The 19,124-nt window shown below is 34.2% G+C and overlaps 1 protein-coding gene across 1 annotated transcript in view; it reads right to left on the bottom strand.

Annotated features, from left to right (window-relative positions):
* LOC105477531 (heparan sulfate 6-O-sulfotransferase 3) overlaps positions 1-19,124 on the bottom strand; it is a 759,454-nt gene that overhangs the window by 236,813 nt on the left and 503,517 nt on the right. The gene's annotated exons all lie outside the window — the stretch shown is intronic.

Consider the following 19,124-nt stretch of genomic DNA (forward strand, 5'->3'; position numbering starts at 1 on the left):
GTCTCTAATTACTCTTGTTTTGCTCATTTTAAAAAATCTGATATAGTTTAAGTCGCTTTTAATCTACAGGGTCCTCCTCCACATCTGCCACTTCCCTGCAATTTATCTTTTGGAAAACCCAGACAATTTGACCTACAGAGTTTTCCAGAATCCCGATTTTAGAGAACACATCCTTTTGAAAGTGCAGTTCAGCATGTTCCTTTGTCCTCTTGATAGCCTTCTGCAATTTGCAGCTGGATCCAGAGAAGCATCAGACTCAAGTTTAATCTTTTGTCATGACTATCAGTGGCATTTGGCAGGATTATAGGAGGAACGTAATATCCGGTCAGCTCTGTTTTTTGATCTTAGCAGCTGTTCGTGCTAAATGCCCATATTCATTCATCGGGAATTGCAAAATGGCAACATTCTATCTTTCATTTTTCATTTATTAGTTGAAATTACTTTTATAAAGAAACATTCCCACATCTACTATTTAGATAGTGGTATAGTTCATTTAGGAAAGTCAGAATAAATGTTTATATATTTCTCCTTTATTGACTAATTTTAAATATAATGATTTGATTTCCTATTATCTTCCAAAGATGAATAATTCTTTTGTTGTTTTTAAATATCATTATGAACTCAAAGATTTTAACATATTTGATGGGCTTCAATCTACTGCAACTATCATTATTGAAGCTCAAATTCAGTTGGTAAGTTTTAACATGGGTCTAACAGTCTCTGAAAGCTTCCTTGATAGCTACTGTTACAAGAGTTTCCGAGCCCGCTTTTTAGGCCATATCAGTGTTTCTAGACTTTTTCAGTGCACAGAACTGGGAAGTACACATATGAAAATAAAATTTCTCTTGAGGTTACTTACTTTGATGATTCACATTCAGATTCAAATTCCTGACTTAATTTTTTCTCTAGCACACTGCTACCTACTTTCTTCAAAACCAAAAATCTGGTTCTCAAGGACACGGGATGTTACACCCAGACTATCCCATAATTATTCATTAGTTTTTTCCATATTACATATATAATAGTCTCAGAACCTAACAATAATACCTCCACCAATATGATTAGTGAAAACATTAAAATACAGGTTTACTTTTCCATTCTCCACCCATTTGTAAAGTGCTTACGCTGTCTGTACTCTCAGTTCATATGGCCATCACATACCCTCTCCTTTTCTGCCCCATTTACTTTAAGCTCTACAAGTAACTACTTATTTAATGTTCTCCACCAGTCCTTATGATGTCTCTCTAGTTATTCTGCTTGTCTCAAGCCTGTTCTCTAATAAATTCCTCAGGAAGTGCTTATAGGATCCGAGTTCTTACATATTGGGGACAGTTTTCTTGTGTCCTTTGCTAGACATTAGAAGGCTGTATTTTCTGGAAATAAAATCCATGTCTCGTGTGTTTTTCCCTTGAGTATCTTACATATGTTTCTTCATTTTCTTTTGGTATAAAGCATTGATGCTGAAAGGTGTGGCAATTATCTAATTTTCTTTCCATTGTAAGTCATTTTTTCACTTTTGTTTACATAGCCAAATGATTTTTTCTTTTTCTTTGAAGCCCAGTAACTTTATCACCATGTTTTGGTGTTCACAATTCTAAGTCAATATTCTTAGGGATGTGATGCACTCTTTTGGTAGGTAGCTTCACATTTTCTTAGAAAAGATTTTTGAATTTGCATTTTAGTGTTTGTTCTGTTTCCTTGCTTCCAAGTTTCTTCCACAGGGATTCCTGCTATGCATATATTCAATTTTTTGTCTTGTCTTCAACATTTGTCATTTTCTCTTGAATCTTTTTTATTGCTTTTTTGATTTTTGAGTTTTAAATTTTTCCTCTTATTTCATCTTCATTTCTTTAAAGATATTTATATGTTATATGTATTCATTCTTGTCTTCCTTGTAGTTTGTCTTAATTTCTTTTTCTTTTATTTCTGTTCTTTTTTTTAATGATTTCAACTTTTATTTTAGATTTAGGAGATACATGGGCAGATCTGTCATTTGGAAACACTGTGTTTCACTGAGGTATGGGGTATGGATGATCCTGTCACTCAGGCATTGAGCACAGCACCCAATAGGCAGTCCCTCAGCCCTCACTCCCTCCCTCCATGTCACCCTCCTCCAGCAGTCTCTAGTATCTATTGCTCCCATCTCTATGTCCATTTGTATTTAATGTTTAGTTTTCACTTGTAAGTGAGAACATACACTATTTGGTTTTCTGTTCCTGTGTTAATTTGCTTCAGATAATGGCCTCCAGCTGCATTCATGTTGCTGTCAATGACATGATTTCATTCTTTTTTTAATGGCTGCATAGTATTCCATAGTGTATTATGTACCACATTTTCTCTATCAAGTCCACCACTGACGGGCATTTAAGTTGATTTGACATCTTTGTTATTGTGGAAAGTGCTTCAAATAACATACGAGTGCATGTGTCTTTTTGGTAGAGCTATTTATTTTCCATTGGGTACATACCCAGTAATGGGATTGCTGGGTCCAATGATAGTTGTGTTTTAAGTTCTTTAAGAAGTCTCCAAACTGCTTTCCACAGTGGCTGAACTAATTTACATTCCCAACAGTGTTTAAGTATCCCCTTTTCTCCATGGCCTCACCAGCATCTGTTATTTTTTGACTTGTTAATAATAGCCATCCTGAGTGGTATGAGATGGTATCTCATTGTGGTTTTGATTTGCATGTATCTGATGACAAGTGATGATGAGCATTTTTTCATGTGTGTTGGCTGCTTGTATGTCTTCTTTTAAAAAGTATCTGTCCCTGTCCTTTGCCCATTTTTAATTTTTTTTTTTTTGGCTTGTTGATTTGTTTAAATTCCTTACAGATTGCAGATACTAGTCCTTTGTTGGATGCATAGCTTGTGAATATTTTCTCTGACTCTGTAAGTTGCCTGTTTACTCTGTTAATAGTTTCCTTTGCTGTAAATAAGATCACCAAAGAGAGATTGTTGTTTTTTTTATATTGAACCATTTGAAATTAAATGAGTCATTTAACTTTTCTGAGTTTCTTTTTTGCTTGGTCTTTAAGTTTTAATGGAAACTTTTCTTGAAAAAGTAGGCAATATATCATTTTCTTTACATATTGGGATGGAATAGTCCTGATTATACTAGACACTCTGGTTACCAAAATGGAGAAAAATGGATGTGGGTGATCATATGAACAATGTGTGGCGACCAAGAGACTTAGGACATATAAGTATGTAATAGTTAATAGAAAGCTCTATGAAGTAAATTAGTAGTTATGGCTTTAATTCACCTACTCCAACAGAAAAAAAGATATAAAGAAAACCTGACGGGATTAAAGTGTGTGCCTCTAAGGTGGTTTACCTATTTTAGGCATGATGAGTAGTGCATTAAGTCGTGATTTTCGGCATTTAGGCATTCTTTCAAAATAATATATATTATAGGCTCCTATAATCCATAGGAATATTTTTACTTATTATTCACCATTCTTTCTGCACAACATACCCCTTATCTTTAAAAGGAATAGTATATCTCCACTGATAGGTAAGAATACCCTGAGGTCCCAGAACTGATAAGAACTGGAGTGGAGCCTTTGCAAAATCCGTTGATAAATTATTTAGAACTGACTGAGCTGGAAAACCACCAGAAGAGAAAATATTTGGTAAATGATGTAGAAATCTTAGAAATCATCAATACTGGAATATTTTAAAGCTCCTTCCCCCTTTCTTTTTCACCTCTCACTACACCAATCAGGTCTCCAAATGTCTGAACCCTCTGGTCAAATTCTATTTCAGAGAATCTACCTGTGGAAGTGGCACAGCAGGCATTAAAGATGCCATTAAATAGACATCTGCTCCCAGACACGTGAACCTTAAATGGCCCGAAATCATATAATGTGCCATGCCAACTTAGGAGAAAAAAAAAGACAGAGGCAATAAAGAAGAAACAAAGTAAAAATACACTTAAATGAAATTTTTATTTAAATGTGTGAAGATGTGCATGTGCATGTACACACACACTAATATGCTCAACTTGTTTTAGATTCATGGCACTGAATTAGAATTAGAATACTATAAGCTCAATTCTGATAATGGCATATATTTTACATTATTGTTAAAGAACTAATCATACTCTTCTTAACAGTGTTATATTATCATTGATGCCATTTACATCTCTGCAACCTTTGATCATACAGAGAAAGGTTCTTTTCTGGTTATTTCAAAATAAGCCAAAACAAATGTATCTGATAAAAAAAAAGATATACATCAACCAATATGCATTGTCATCTCAAAGAACTGAAATTCTTTTTCTAGCACTCAGACCCTAAAGATGTTCTCAGCACCTCCATTTCCAAAATACACTTGAAATTAATGGAAATTTGAATTATACCCACTGACTGTATTTTTAAAAATATTTTTACAAAGTAGAAAATTGTTTCCACTCAGTAAAAATGATGGATTATTCTATAGTGTGAAAAAATTAATGAGCAGATGGAATACCAACCCATTATTCATTAAAATATTGCACTGGGTTAATTCAGCAAATAAAATTGGAGAATAGAGCAGATGGCCATTTATAGTTCTCTTGATTTCTTAAACTACTTCTTTACAGCCATAACTGCTCCTATATTTAACTTGAAATGCACAGCTCTTACCATATGCACAGTAAGCAAGCATTCATGTGACCTCATAAACCTTGCATATAAAACAGCAATGATTTTTATGATTTAGTTAAAGGAACACTATACACTTACAGAGTAAGTCATTCCCATATCCCCAGTATTCTGTAGATAATTTAAATTTCCTAGCCTCAGTAGATCCTTGCCACCATTATCTGATCTGAAGTAGGTTGACGTAGTCACATGGGTAAAATTTCACAAAATAAAGTGATCAGCTTTGTTATAAACTGAAGTATGCCAAGCATACATTAAATTATTACAAACTAGTCCCAGTCTCTCTTAAATCAACACTTTTCTTGTTTTCATCATAACATGATTGTATACGTTATTGCATTAAAAATATTCTCTTCTATATAGAGCAATTTACTTCTCATGCAAGTAAACTGAATCAACGATTCTGGAAAACTGTTCAGCAGAATCTATTGCAACTAAACATACACATACTCTATGGCTCCAGCAATTCCACTTTTAGGTATATACCCCACAGAAAAGAATACATATGCCTACAAAGTTTATGGATATGAGTATTTATAGAGACACTATTTGTAAAAACTCATACCAAAAATAACCCAGATATAATCAAGAAATACATTGTGATGTATTTACATAATGGTATAATATAGGCAATGAAAATGAATGAACTACCACAAGAAAAACAACATAGGTGAACATCACAAACATAAAGTTGAGCAAAAGAAGGCAAAGACAAGAACAAATACTGTATAATTCAATTTATATAAACTTCAACAGAAATCGGCATCGTGGTTGATTTAGGGGAAAGGTAGAAAAAATGTGGGACAAAAAGGGGCTGTTGAGTGTCTGGCCATGCTCTTTATCCTAATATAGGTAGGTGGCTGTTACATGGGTAGAGTCCCATTGTGAAAATGCATTGTGGAGAAGGGCAGAGCAAAATGGCAGAGTAAGATGCTCTAGTAATCTCTCCCGCATGAAAACATCAACATTAATAATTATCCATGCACAAAAATACTTTCACAAAAGCTAAAAAAGCCAGGTGATACAGCATAGTTCCTGGCTATAGCATGACAATAAGAAAAGAACATTCAAGAGGGTAGGAAGGACAATTTTACATTAAACGTGTCATCCCTCTTTCAAACCCAGGAAGTACACTGCAAAGAGAGATACTGTCCACTTGAAGAAAACAGAGAGAGCTGAGCAGAGGACTTTACCTTGGACTCCAACACTGGGCCTGGTACAGTAAAATCCAGCACCAGGCAGAACCCCCACAACCCCATAATCCAAGATAGTACTCACATACATCTGTTCTAGATCCACTGTGGCATAAGGAGAGACCACGCAGCATCAGGCTTCAGGATAGTGTGGCAAACTTGATCTCTGAGCCACACTACTGCTGGGACAACTTTAGTGGGCCCATACTCCAGAAAGCCCTCAGCAGCTCTGGGCATCTGGTGTGCCCCAGAGCAGCACTGGCCACATCTAACACAGGCTTCTGGTAGTGCTGCACTAGCTGCTGCAGCGCCGAGGCATCTGACCTGCCCAAGCACCACACCTGCTATAGAAGGCCTCAGACATCTTGTGTGTCACAGAACTGTGCTGGCTCAGGGATTTCCCAGCCAAAATCAGTGTGTGAAGAATGAAATAAGTACCTATTATTAAAAATACACAGACATCATGATAACAAAAGATCAAGAACAATCAGGAAAACATAACATCACCGAATGAACAGAAATAAGATGCCAGCAACTGGCCACAAAGAAATAGAGATGGATACACTGCCTGATGAAGAATTAAAAAATAACTGTTTTAAGGAAGCTCAGTCAAGTGCAACAACAACAACAGCAACAACAAAGATACAGATTCTGTGAAATGAGGGAAACAGGACTTCTGCCCACCACTAGGGTATTGCATATGTCCACCTGCTTCAGCCACAGCTGGTTTTTACCTGTGGGCACCTCCTACTTGGGTGGAGGCTGACCTGTTCAACTCAGTTTAAAAAACACTGGGAAAAAATTTAAAACTGCACACCACTGTTGAATGAATATACTTCATGAGACCTTGGCCATTCTGGCTCCACGGGAGACAGTGAACCTGCTCACACACCCAGCACATCACTGCTATAACCAGAATCTCAGAAAGCCAAAGATTCTCCATAAACAAGGAACTTAATCAGAGTCTTTGCCATGGAAAGCACCCAGATCCAAAACTAGGTGACCATAAACTATACATACTAAAGTCACATCCTCAAAAGGAATTTTTTAAAAATCCAGTTGAATCAAAACTAAATTCAAAAATAATCAGAAGAAATAGCCTACCAAAATGAGAAGGAACCAGAAAAATAATTCTCGTAATATGAAAAAAAAGAGTTCTATGACACCCCCAAAAGATTATACTAACTCTCCAGCAGTGGATTCAAATCAAAATCAAATCAGACAAAGTATCCAAAATGCATATTATTAATTTGCTCAATGAGATCCAAGAAAAAGTTAAAACCAACATAAATAAATTAAATAATTCAGGATATTAATAAAAAACATTAAAGATATATATGTAAAAGAGAATATAAACAGAACTTCGGGAAATTATAAACACAGTTTGGGGATTACAAAATACAGTGGAAAGTTTTAACAATAGACTAGACCAAGTAGAAGAAAGAATAAAGACAAAGCTTATAAATTAACCCAATCAATCAAACAAAAAAGATTAAAAAGAAATGAACAAAGTCTCCAACAGCTATGGGGATCTATTCCTGGGGGAGAAGAAAAAGTTAAAAGTTTGAAAAAAACGATTTGAGGGAATAATTGAGGAAAACTTTCATTGTCTTGCTAGAGATTTAGATATCCAAACACAAGAAGCTCAAAGAACTCCTGGGAGATTCACTGCAAAAAGGACATCACCAAAGCATATAATCATCAGGCTATCTAAAGTCAACATGCAAAAAAGAATTCTAAGAGTAATGAGACAAAAGCATTGGATAACTTATAGGAAAAACCTACGAGACTAATAGTACACTTCTTAGTGAAACCTTCCAAGCCAGAAGGGGTTGGGATCCTATCTTTAGTGTCTTCAAAAAGAATAACTGTCAGTCAAGAATTTTCAATGTGGCGAAACTAAATTTCACAAATGAACGAGAAACAAAGCATTTCCCAGACAAATGCTGAGGGAACTTGTCATCACTAGAGCAGCCTGATAAGAAATGCTAAAAGGAGCTCTAAATGTAGAAACAAGGTCATTACACACCAGTATAAAAACACTTGAAAGCATAAAACTCACAGGGTTTATAAAACAGTAACACAATGAAAAAAACAAAGCAACTAGATAATAACCATCATTATGACGGGAGCAGAACCTTATATATCAATACTAACATTGAATGTAAATGGTCTAAATATCCCACTTAAAAGCTACAGATTGACATAATGAATTTAAAAAGCACACCAAATATATGCTGTCTTCAAGGGACCCAATTAACTTGTAAAGATTCATGTAAACTCAAGGTCAAAAGGTGGAAAAAAATATTCCACACAATGAAAACCAAAAGGGAGTAGGAATAGCTACTCCTATATCAGAAAAAACAGACTTTAAAACAACACTGTAAACAAAGACAAAGAAGGTCATTATATAATAATAAAGAATCAATTCAACAAGAAGATATAGCAATCCTAAATATGTATGTACCTAACTCCAGAGCTCCCAAATTCATAAAACAAATACCACTAAATTTACAAAAAGAGATAGCAACACAATAATAGTGGGGGAGTTCAACACTTTACTAACAGGATTAGACACTCTACTGACAGCATTAAGGCAGAAAGCCAACAAAGAAACAATGGCTTTAAACTGGAATCTAGAACAAATGGCCCTAACAGACATTTACAGAAAATTGTATCCCAAAACTGCAGAATACACATTCTTCTCATCAGCACATGGTACATTTTCCAACATAGACCATATGATAAACCAGAAAACAAGTCTTAATACATTTTTAAAAATCAAAATTTTATCAAGTATCTTCTCAGACAACACTGGCCCAAAATTAGAAATCAATTCCAAGAGGAACTCACAAAAGTATACAAATACATGGAAACTAAATAATCAGATCGTGAATACTCTCTGGGTCAACAATGAAATCAGGATTGAAATTAGAAAATTTTTTCAAAATTAATGACAATAGTGAAACAAGTTGTCAAATCTCTGGGATACAGTGAAAGCAGTATTAAGAGGCAAATTTATAATGCTAATGCTTCATCAAAAGGACAGTAAGATCACAAACTTACAACATAACATCACACCTCAAGGAACTACAGAAACAAGTGCAAAGCAAACCCAAAGCTAATAGAAGAAAAGAAACAACAAAGATGAGACCAGCAGTAAACAAAATTGAAACAAAAAATATAAAGGACCAATGAAACAAAAAGTTGATTATTTGGAAAGATAAAGAAAATTGATATACCACTACTTAAATTAACCAAGAAAAAAAGGAGAGAGGACTCAGAGCACAATTAGAAATTAAAATGAAGACATTACAATTGATACCACATACAAAAGATCATTTGAGACTACTATGAATAACTCACATAAATGCACACTAGGGAATCTAGAGAAAATAGATAAATTCCTAGGAAGATGCAATCTTCCAAGCTTGAATCAGGAAGAAATACAAATTTTGGACAGACCAATAACAAGCAGTGAGAATGAATAAGTAATTTAAAAAATCTCCCAACAAGAAAAAGCCCAGGACCAGAGATTCACAGTCAACTCTACCAGATATTCAAAGAAGAATTGATACCATTCATACTAAAACTATTCCACAAAGTTAGTATCACCATGATGCCCAATCCAGAAAAGGACAAAAAGAAAGAAAGAAAGAAAAAACTACAGACCAATATCCAATCCATGATGAACATTGATGGAAAAATCCTCAAAAAAAAAAAAATACTAGCAAACTGAATCCAACAGCATATCAAAAAGACAATTCACTAGGATTAAGTAGGTTTCATCCCAGGGATGCAGGGATGGTTCAACATACACAAGTCAATAAATCTGAACACATAAACAGGATTAAAACCAAAACCATATGATCATCTCAATAGATGCAGAAAAAAATTGATAAAATCCAGCATTCCTTTATGATAGAAACCTTCAAAAATTAGGAATAGAAGGAACATACTTCACAATAATAAAGACCATATAAGACAAATCCAAAGCTAATATCATATTGAATTGGGAGAACTTGAAAGCACTGCCCCTAAGAACTGGAGCAAGACAAGGATGCCCACACTCATCACTTCTATACAACATAGCTCTGGAAGTCCTAGCTTGAGCAATTGGGCAGTAGGAAGAAATAAAGGACATCCAAGTTGGAAAAGAAGAAGTCAGACTATCTGTTTGCTGACAATATGACCTTATACTTAGAAAGACCTAAAGACTCTTCCAAAAGACTCCTTGATTTCATGAATGAACTCGGTAATGTCTCAGGTTAAAAATCAATGTACACAGATCAGTAGTACTGTTATACATCAACAATGCCGAGATGAAAATCAAATCAAGAAATCAAACCCTTTTATAATAGCTACAAAAAATAAAAAATAAAATACCTAGGAATATATTTAACCAAGAAGGTAAAAGATCACTATAAGGAGAAATACAAAATACTGATGAAAGAAATCATAGATGGCACAAATTGGAAAATATTCCATGCTCATGGGTTGGAAGAATCAATATTATGAAAATGACCATACTGCCCAAAGCAACCTACAATTTCAATGTAATTCCTAACAAAATACCCAGATAGATCATTGTTCACAGAATTAGAAAAACAATCCTGAAATTTATATAGAACCAAAACACAGCTCTAATAGCCAAAGCAAATCCTAAGAAAAGAGAACAAATCTAGAGGCATCACATTATCTAACTTCAAATTACAATACAAGGTTATGGTAATGAAAACAACATGGCACTGATATAAAAGCAGACACACAGACCAATGGAACAGGACAGACACAGAGAAATAAAGCTAAATATGTACAACGAACTAATCTTTGACAAAGCAGACAAAAACCTACACTGGGGAAACGACTTTCTATTCAGTGAATGGTGTTGGGAAAATTAAATAGCCACATGCCAAAGGATAAAACTGGATCCTTATTTGTCACCAGATACAAAAATTAACTCAAGATGGAATAAAGACTTACATCTAAGATCTTAAATCAAAAAAATTCTAGAAGAAAACTTAGGAAAAAGTATTCTGGATATTGGCCCATGTAAAAAAATTATAACTTAAGACTCCAAAAACAAATGTGAAAATAAATAAATAGGATATAGCCAAACTGAAAAGCACAGGAAAAGAAATAATCCACAGAGTAAACAGACACCCTACGGAAATGGAGAAAATATTTGCAAACTATACACTTGAGAAAGAAATAATATCCAGAATCTACAATGAACTCAAATCATCGAGAAAAAAAATTAAATAACCTCATTAAAATGTATGGAAATAACATGAACAGACATATCTGTTCATGTTTTTCTCAAAAGCAACTATACAAATGGCAAAAAAATATGAAAAATGCTTAATGTCACTAATCATCAGGAAAATGCAAATTAAAACCACAATAAGATACTACCTCACCTAGCCAGAATGACCTTTTTTTTTTTTTCTTTAACTTTTATATTATGTTCAGGGGTACATGTGCAGGTTTGTTACATAGGTAAACTTGTGCCATGGGGTTTGTTATACAGATTATGTAATCACCCAGGTATTAAGCCTAGTATGCATTAGTTATTTTTCATGATCTTCTCCCTCCTCCTACCCTTCATCCTCCAATAGGCTCCAGTGTATGTTGTTCCCCTCTGTGTGTCCACGTGTTCTCATCATTTAGCTCACATTTAAAAGTGAGAATACGTGGTATTTCATTTTCTGTTCCTGCTAAGGATAATGGTCCCCAGCTCTATCCATGTCCCTGCAAAGAATATGCTCTCACTTTGTTTGTTTGTTTTCTATGGCTGCATAATATTACATGGTGTACATCTGCCACATTTTATTTATCTAGGCTATCATTGAGGGGCATTTAGGTTGAATCTAGGTCTTTGCTATTATAAATAGTACTGCAATGAACATATGCAAGTGTGTGTCTTTATAGCAGAAAAATTTACATTCCTTTGGGCATACATTTAGTAATGGGATTGCTAGGTTGAATGGTATTTCTGTCTTTAGGACTTTGGGGAATCACCACACTGTCTTCCACAATAATTGAACAAATTTACACACCAACCAACAGTGTACAAACGTTGCTTTTTCTCCACAACCTTGCCAGCATCTGTTGTTTTTTGACTTTTTAATAATAACAGAATGGCCATTATTAAAAAGTCAAAAAATGACAGATGTTGACATGGATGTAGTGAAAAGGGAAAGCTTATACACTGCTGCTGGTGACGTAAATTAGCACACCCTATAAGGAAAGCAGTACGGAGATTTCTCAAGGAAATAAAAGTAGATACACCATTTGATCCAACAATCGCACTACTAGGTATCTACCTAAAGAAAAAGACGTCATTATATCAAAAAGGCACCTGCCTGCATATGTTTATTACAGCACAATTTACAATTTCAAAGATACTGTATCAACCTAAGTGCTCATCAACTGATGAGTTAATAATGAAAATGTAATATACACACAGCATGTATATACACACACCACGGAATATTACTGAGCCATTTAAAAAAAATCAAAATAATGCCTTCACAGCAACTTGGATGGAGCTGGAGGCCATTATCCTAGGTGAAGTAACACAGAAATGGAAATCCAAATACCATATGTTCTTATGTGTAAATGAGAGCTAAGCCATGGATATCGAAAGACATACAGAGTGATATAGTAAATGCTGGAGATTCACAAGGGGAGAGGGCGGAAGGTGAGCAAAGGATGAAAAATGACCTATTGAGTACAATGTACACTATTTGGTTGACAGGTATACTAAAAGCCCTAACCTCAGCAATATACAATTCATCCATGTAATCAAAAACTACTTGTATCTCCAAAGCCATTGAAATTAAAAAAAAATTGCTTTAATTCAAAACAGGGAAACAATAAATGATAAGAATAAGAAATTGAATAGAGAGCTTGGAATTTTTTTAAAAAAATCAAACGGAAATCCTAGAGCTGAAAAAAATATAAAAGAAATGAAAAATGCAATAGAGAACATCACAGCAGAATTGATCATGGAAAAAAAGTACCTGTGTACTTGAATACTGGTTATTTGAAAAAATATAGTCAGAAGAAGAAAAATAAAAAAGAAAGAAAAGGCAGAAAGGATTCACGAAACAACATAAAAAAAGCAAATATTCAAGTCATAAGAATGTAAGAGGGAGAATAGAAAGATAAAGGGCTGTAAAGCTTATCTAAAAAACTAATAGCAGAAAACTTTCCAAACCTGGAAGAAGATGTAAATATCCAGGCTGAAGGTCACCAATCAGATTCAAACCAAATAAGACTACCCTAAGACATATTATAATCATACTGTCAAAATTAAAAAAAAAGAGAGAGAGAGAAAAAAATTCCTGAAAGCAGCAAGAGAAAAAAATATATATATATATAAAAGAGTTCTAATACATCTAATACACCTAGCAGCAAACTTCTCAGGAGAAATCTTACAGGTCATGAGAAATGGGATGATAAATTCAAAGTTCTGAAGGATCCTCGCACTTAGTAAGGCCAAGACAGGAGTATTGCTTGAGGCCAGGAGTTTGAGATCAGCCTTGGCAACATAGCAAGACTCCATCTCTACAAAAATTAGCCAGGCATGGTGGTGCATGCCTGTAGTTTCAGCCACTGAGGAGGTTGCAGCTGGGGGATCACTTGAGCCCATGAGGTTGATGCTGCAGTGAGGTATGATTGTGCCACTGCACTCCAGCCTGGGTGACAGAGTGAGACCTTGTCTAAAAAACAAAACAAAACAAAAACAACAAAGTTCTAAAGAGAAAAAAAGAAAAACTACCAACCAAATATTCTGTAGCCATAAGGCTCTCCTTCAGAATGGAATTAGAAATAAAAACTTTCCCAGGCAAGCAAATACTAGGGAAGTTCATCAGTACCAGAAATGTCTTAGATGAAATGCTATCTTAAAATTGAAAGAAAAAAATGATAATGAGTAATGCAAAAATACCTGAAAGTATAAAACTTACTGGTAAAAGTAAGTACACAATGAAATTCAGAATACTCTAATATTATAATGGTGGTGTGTAAATCACTATACCTTTAGTACAAAGGTTAAAAGACAAAACTATTAAAAATAAATATAGCTCTAATAATTTGTTAAATGATATAAAATACAAAACAATAGAAATCATGACATTAAAAATTCAAAATGTGGGAAAAGGGAGTGGTGTAAAAGCATATCTTATGTGTCTGTACATGTGTGTGTGTCAGAGTGTGATCAAAGTTCTCATCAGTTTAGAATAACCTTTTATAGCTACAAGATATATTTTCTAAGTCTCATGGTAATTATATAGCAGAGGTCTATAGTAGATACACATAAAATAAAAAGCAAGGAATCAAACTGTACCACTAGAGAAAATCACCTAGTCACAAAGGAAGACAGAAAGAGAGAAAGAAAAGATCTACAAAACAACTAGAAAACAATGAATGAAATGGCAGTAGTAAGTCCTCACATATGAATGCTCTCTTGAATGTTAATATATTATATTCTTTCTTAAAAAAAAAAAAAAAAAAAAGACCCTGGCCAGGTGCAGTGCCTCACGCCCGTAATCCCAGCACTTTGGGAGGCCAAGGCGGATGGATCACCTGAGGTCATGAGTTTGAGACCAGCCTGGCCAACATGAAGAAACCCTGTCTCTACTAAAAATACAAAATTAGCCTGGCATGGGGAAACGTGCCTGTAATCCTAGCTACTCAAGAGGCTGAGGCAGGAGAATTGCTTGAACCTGGGAGGCGGAGGTTGTGGTGAGCTGAGATTGCACCATTGCACTCCAGCCTGGGCAACAAGAGCAAAACTCCATCTCAAAACAAAAACAAAAACAAAAAAAGATCCAATTATAAACTGCCTAGAAGAGACTCACTTCACTAGTGAGTATACACAAGCATAGACTAAAGGTAAAAGGATGGAAAAAGATATTCCATCCAAATGGAAGCCAAATGAGGACTGGAATAGCTATGCATATATCAGATAAAATAGAATTTAAGTCTGCAAAAAGAGACAAAGAAGTTCACTACATAATGATAAAGGAGTCAATTCGGCAAGAGGATATTATAAATATATATGTACCTCAAAAAGCAAAAAAAATTCAAAATAAATCTGAGAAGAAATGAATTATTTTAGCAGATAAATTTAACAAAGGATTGAAAAAAGTAGAAAGAATCAAGTAGAAATTCTGGAGCTGAGAAATGAAGTGGGCATACGGAAGAACACATCAGTCTTTTAATAGTAGAATTGATCAAGTAGAAGAAAGAATTAGTGAGCTTGAAGACAGGTTATTTGAAAAAACACAGTCAGCTGGGCACGGTGGCTCATGCCTGTAATCCCAGCACTTCAAAAGACTGAGGTGGGTGGATCACTTCAGGTCAGGAGTTCAAGACCAGCCTGGCCAACAGTGTGAAATCCCACCTCTACTAAAAATAAAAAAAATAAAAAAAAATATTAACTGGGTGTGGTTGTGTGTGCCTAGAATCCCAGGTACTGAGGAGGCTGAGGCGGGAGAATCACTTGAATCTGGGAGGCGGAGGTTGCAGTGAGCCAAGATCACACCACTGCACTCCAGCCTGGGAGACAGATCAAGACTCCATCTCAAAAAAAAAAAAAAAAAAAAAAAAAGAAGAAGAAAAAAGAAAGAAAATACACAGTCAAAGGAGACAAAAAAGAAAAAAGAATAAAAACAATGAAGCATACTTACAGAATTTAGCAAATGTCCTAAAAAGGGCAAATCTAAGAGTTATTGGCCTTAAAGAGAGGTAGAAAAAGAGGTAGGGGTAAAAAGTTTACTCGAAGGAATAATAACAGAGAACTTCCCAATCCTAGAGAAATATATCAATATCCAAGTACAAGAAGTTTATAGAACACCAAGAAGATTTAACCCAAAGAAGACTACCTTAAAGCATTTAATAATCACACTCCCAAAGGTCAAGGATAGAGAAAGGGTCCTAAAGGCAGCAAGAGAAAATTAACAAATAACAGACAGTGGAGTTCCAATATATCTAGAAACAGACTTTTTAGTGCAACCCTGACAGACTAGGAGAGAGTCGCATGACCTTTTTAAAGTGCTTAAGGAAAAAAAAAAAAAAAACAACTTGTACCCTAAAATAGTATATTCAGTGAAATTATCTTTCAAACGTGAAGGAGGAATAAAGACTTTCTCAGACTAAATAAATAAACAAATAAATAAATAAATAAAATGCTGAGGAATTTAGTCAACACCAGACTTGTCCTACAAGAAATGCTAAAGGGAGTATTTCAGTCTTAAAGTTAAGGATGTTAATGAGCCAAAAGAAATCATCTGAAATTACAAAACTCACTGGTAATAGTAAGTACACAGAGAAACACAGAATATCATAATACTGTAATTGTGGTGTGTAAACTATTCTTTTCTTAAGTAGAAAGACTAAACAATGAACCAATCAAAAATAACTACAACAACTTTTTAAAGACAGACATAGTACAATAAGATATTAATATAAATAGAAATAACACAAAGTTAAAAAGCAAGAGAAGGGATGAAGTCAAGGCATAGACATTTTGTTAGCTTTTTTTTTTTGCTTGTTTATTTGTTTATGCGAACAGTGTTTAGTTGTTATCAGCTTAAAATAATGGGTTATGAGATAGTATTACCTTTATACCAAACTCAAAGACACATCAAGGAAAAAAAACTATAGACTATTATCCTTGATGAATATGGATGCAAAAATTCTCAACAAAATACTAGCAAACCAAATTCAACAACATATTAAAAAGACCATTCATCATGATTAAATGGGATTTATCTTAGGGATGCAAAGATGCTACAACAATTGCCCATCAGTTAATGTGATATCTTATACCAACAGAATGAAGTACAAAACCATCTGATGATTTCAACTGATGCTAAAAAAGCATTTGGTAAATTTCAATATTCCTTCATAAGAAAAACCCTCAAAAAACTGGGTATAGGAGTAACATACCTCAACATAATAAAAACCTTACATGACAGACCCATAGCTGGCATCATACTGAATAGAGGAAAACTAAAAGCCTTTTTTGTAAGATCAGGAACACAAAAAGGATGCCCCCTTTACTACTGTTACTACGTATAGTATTGGAAGTCCTAGCTAGAGCAACTAGATAAGAGAAAGATACAAAGGGCATCCAATTTGGAAAGGAAGAAGTCAAATTGTCCTTCTGTGCAGATGAAATGATCCTATATTTGGAAAACCCTAAAGATTTAACTAAAACACTGATAGAATTGATAAATTCAGTAAAGTTGCAGGATACAAAATCAACATATAATATAATCAGTATCATATTGATATGCTAACAGTGAACAATCTGAAAAAGAAATAAAAAAGTAATCCCATTTACAATAGCTGCACATAAAATTAAATACGTAGAATTTAACTTAACCAAAGAAGTGAAAGATCTCTTCAGTGAAAACTACAAAACACTGATAAAAAAATTGAAGAGGACACCAAAAATGGAAATATATTCCATGTTCATAGATTGGAAGAACACTAAATATTGTTAAAATGTACATGCTACCCAAATCAATCTACAGATTCAATGCAATCCCTATCAAAATACCGGTGATGTTCTTCACAGAAATAGAAAAAAGTGTCCTAAAATTTATGTGGAACCACAAAATACTCAGAATAGTCAAAGCTATGCTGAGCAAAAATACTAAAACTAGAAGAATCATCTTATCTGTCTTCAAATTATACTACAGAGCTATAGTAACTAAAAAGGCATGGTACTGGCAAAAAACAAAACAAAACAAAACAAAACAGAAAAACAAACCCAGACATCTAGACCAAAGGGACAAAATAGAGAACCCAGAAACAAATCCATACATCTACAAAAACTCATTTTTGACAAAGGTACCAAAAACATACACTGGAGAAAAGATAGTCTCTTCAATAAATGGTACTTGATAAACTGGATATCCACAGGCAGAAGAATGAAACTAGGCCCCTTTCTCTTACTATATACAAAAATAAAATCAAAATGGATTAAAGACTTAAATATGAGACTTCAAACTATGAAACTGCTAAAAAGAAAACATTGGGGAAACTCTCCAGGGCATTTGACTAGGTAAAGATTTATTGAGTAATAACCCACAAGTATAGGCAACCAAAGCAAAAATGGACAAATGGAATCACATCAAGTTAAAAAGCTTATACACAGCACAGCAATAATCAACAATTAATCAAGTGAAGCAATAACCCAAAGAATGGGAGAAAATATTTGCCGACTACCCATCTAATAATGAATTAATAACTGGAATATAACTGGAGTTCAAACAACTCTACAAGAAAAAAAAAATCTAATAATCCAATTAAAAATGGCCAGAAGATCTGAATAGACATTTCTCAAAAGAAGACATAGAAATGGAAAAAAGTATATGAAAATATGCTAAATGTCACTGATTATCAGAGAAATGCAAATCAAAACTACAATGAAATGTCATCTCCCCCCAGTTAAAAGTGCTTTCATCCAAAAGTCAGGCAATAACAAATGCAGGTGAAAATATAGAGAAAAGGGAGTCCTCATACACTGTTGGTGGGAATGTAAATTAGTACAACCACTATGAAAAACAGTTTGGAGGTTCCTCGAAAAACTAAAAATAGAGCTACTATACCATCCACCATTCCCACTATTAGGTATAAACCCAAAAGAAAGGAAATCAGTACATCAAAGAGACATCTGCACTCTCGTGTTTATTGTAGCACTATTGTATTGACATTAGCCAAGATTTGTAAGCAACCCAAGTGTCCATCAACAGATGAATGAATAAAGAAAACATGGTACATATACACAATGGAGTATTATTCAGCCATAAAAAATGAGATCCTGTGATCTACAACAACATGGATGGAACTGGAGATTATTATGTTAAGTGAAAATAAACTAGGCACAGAAAGACAAACTTCACATCTTATACCTTATTTGTAGGAGATAAAAATTAAAATAATTGATTTCATGGAGATAGCAGAAGGATTGTTTCCAGAAGTTAGAAAGGGTATGGTGGGAGGGAAAGTGGGGATGGTTAATGGGTTAAAAAAATATATACAGAAAGAATGAATAAGACCCAGTATTGGCTGACACAACAGGGTGACTATAGTCAAAAGTAATTTAATTATATATTTGAAAATAATTAAAAGTATATAATTGGATTGTTATTGTTTGTAACACAAGGGATAAATGCTTGAGATGTTGGATACCCCATCACACTGATGTGATTATTAAGCTTTGCATGCCATATCAAAATATCTCATGTAACCCATAAATATATATGGTT

This window comes from Macaca nemestrina, chromosome 16 (genome assembly GCF_043159975.1).
Source record: "Macaca nemestrina isolate mMacNem1 chromosome 16, mMacNem.hap1, whole genome shotgun sequence".
Taxonomy (NCBI): domain Eukaryota; kingdom Metazoa; phylum Chordata; class Mammalia; order Primates; family Cercopithecidae; genus Macaca; species Macaca nemestrina.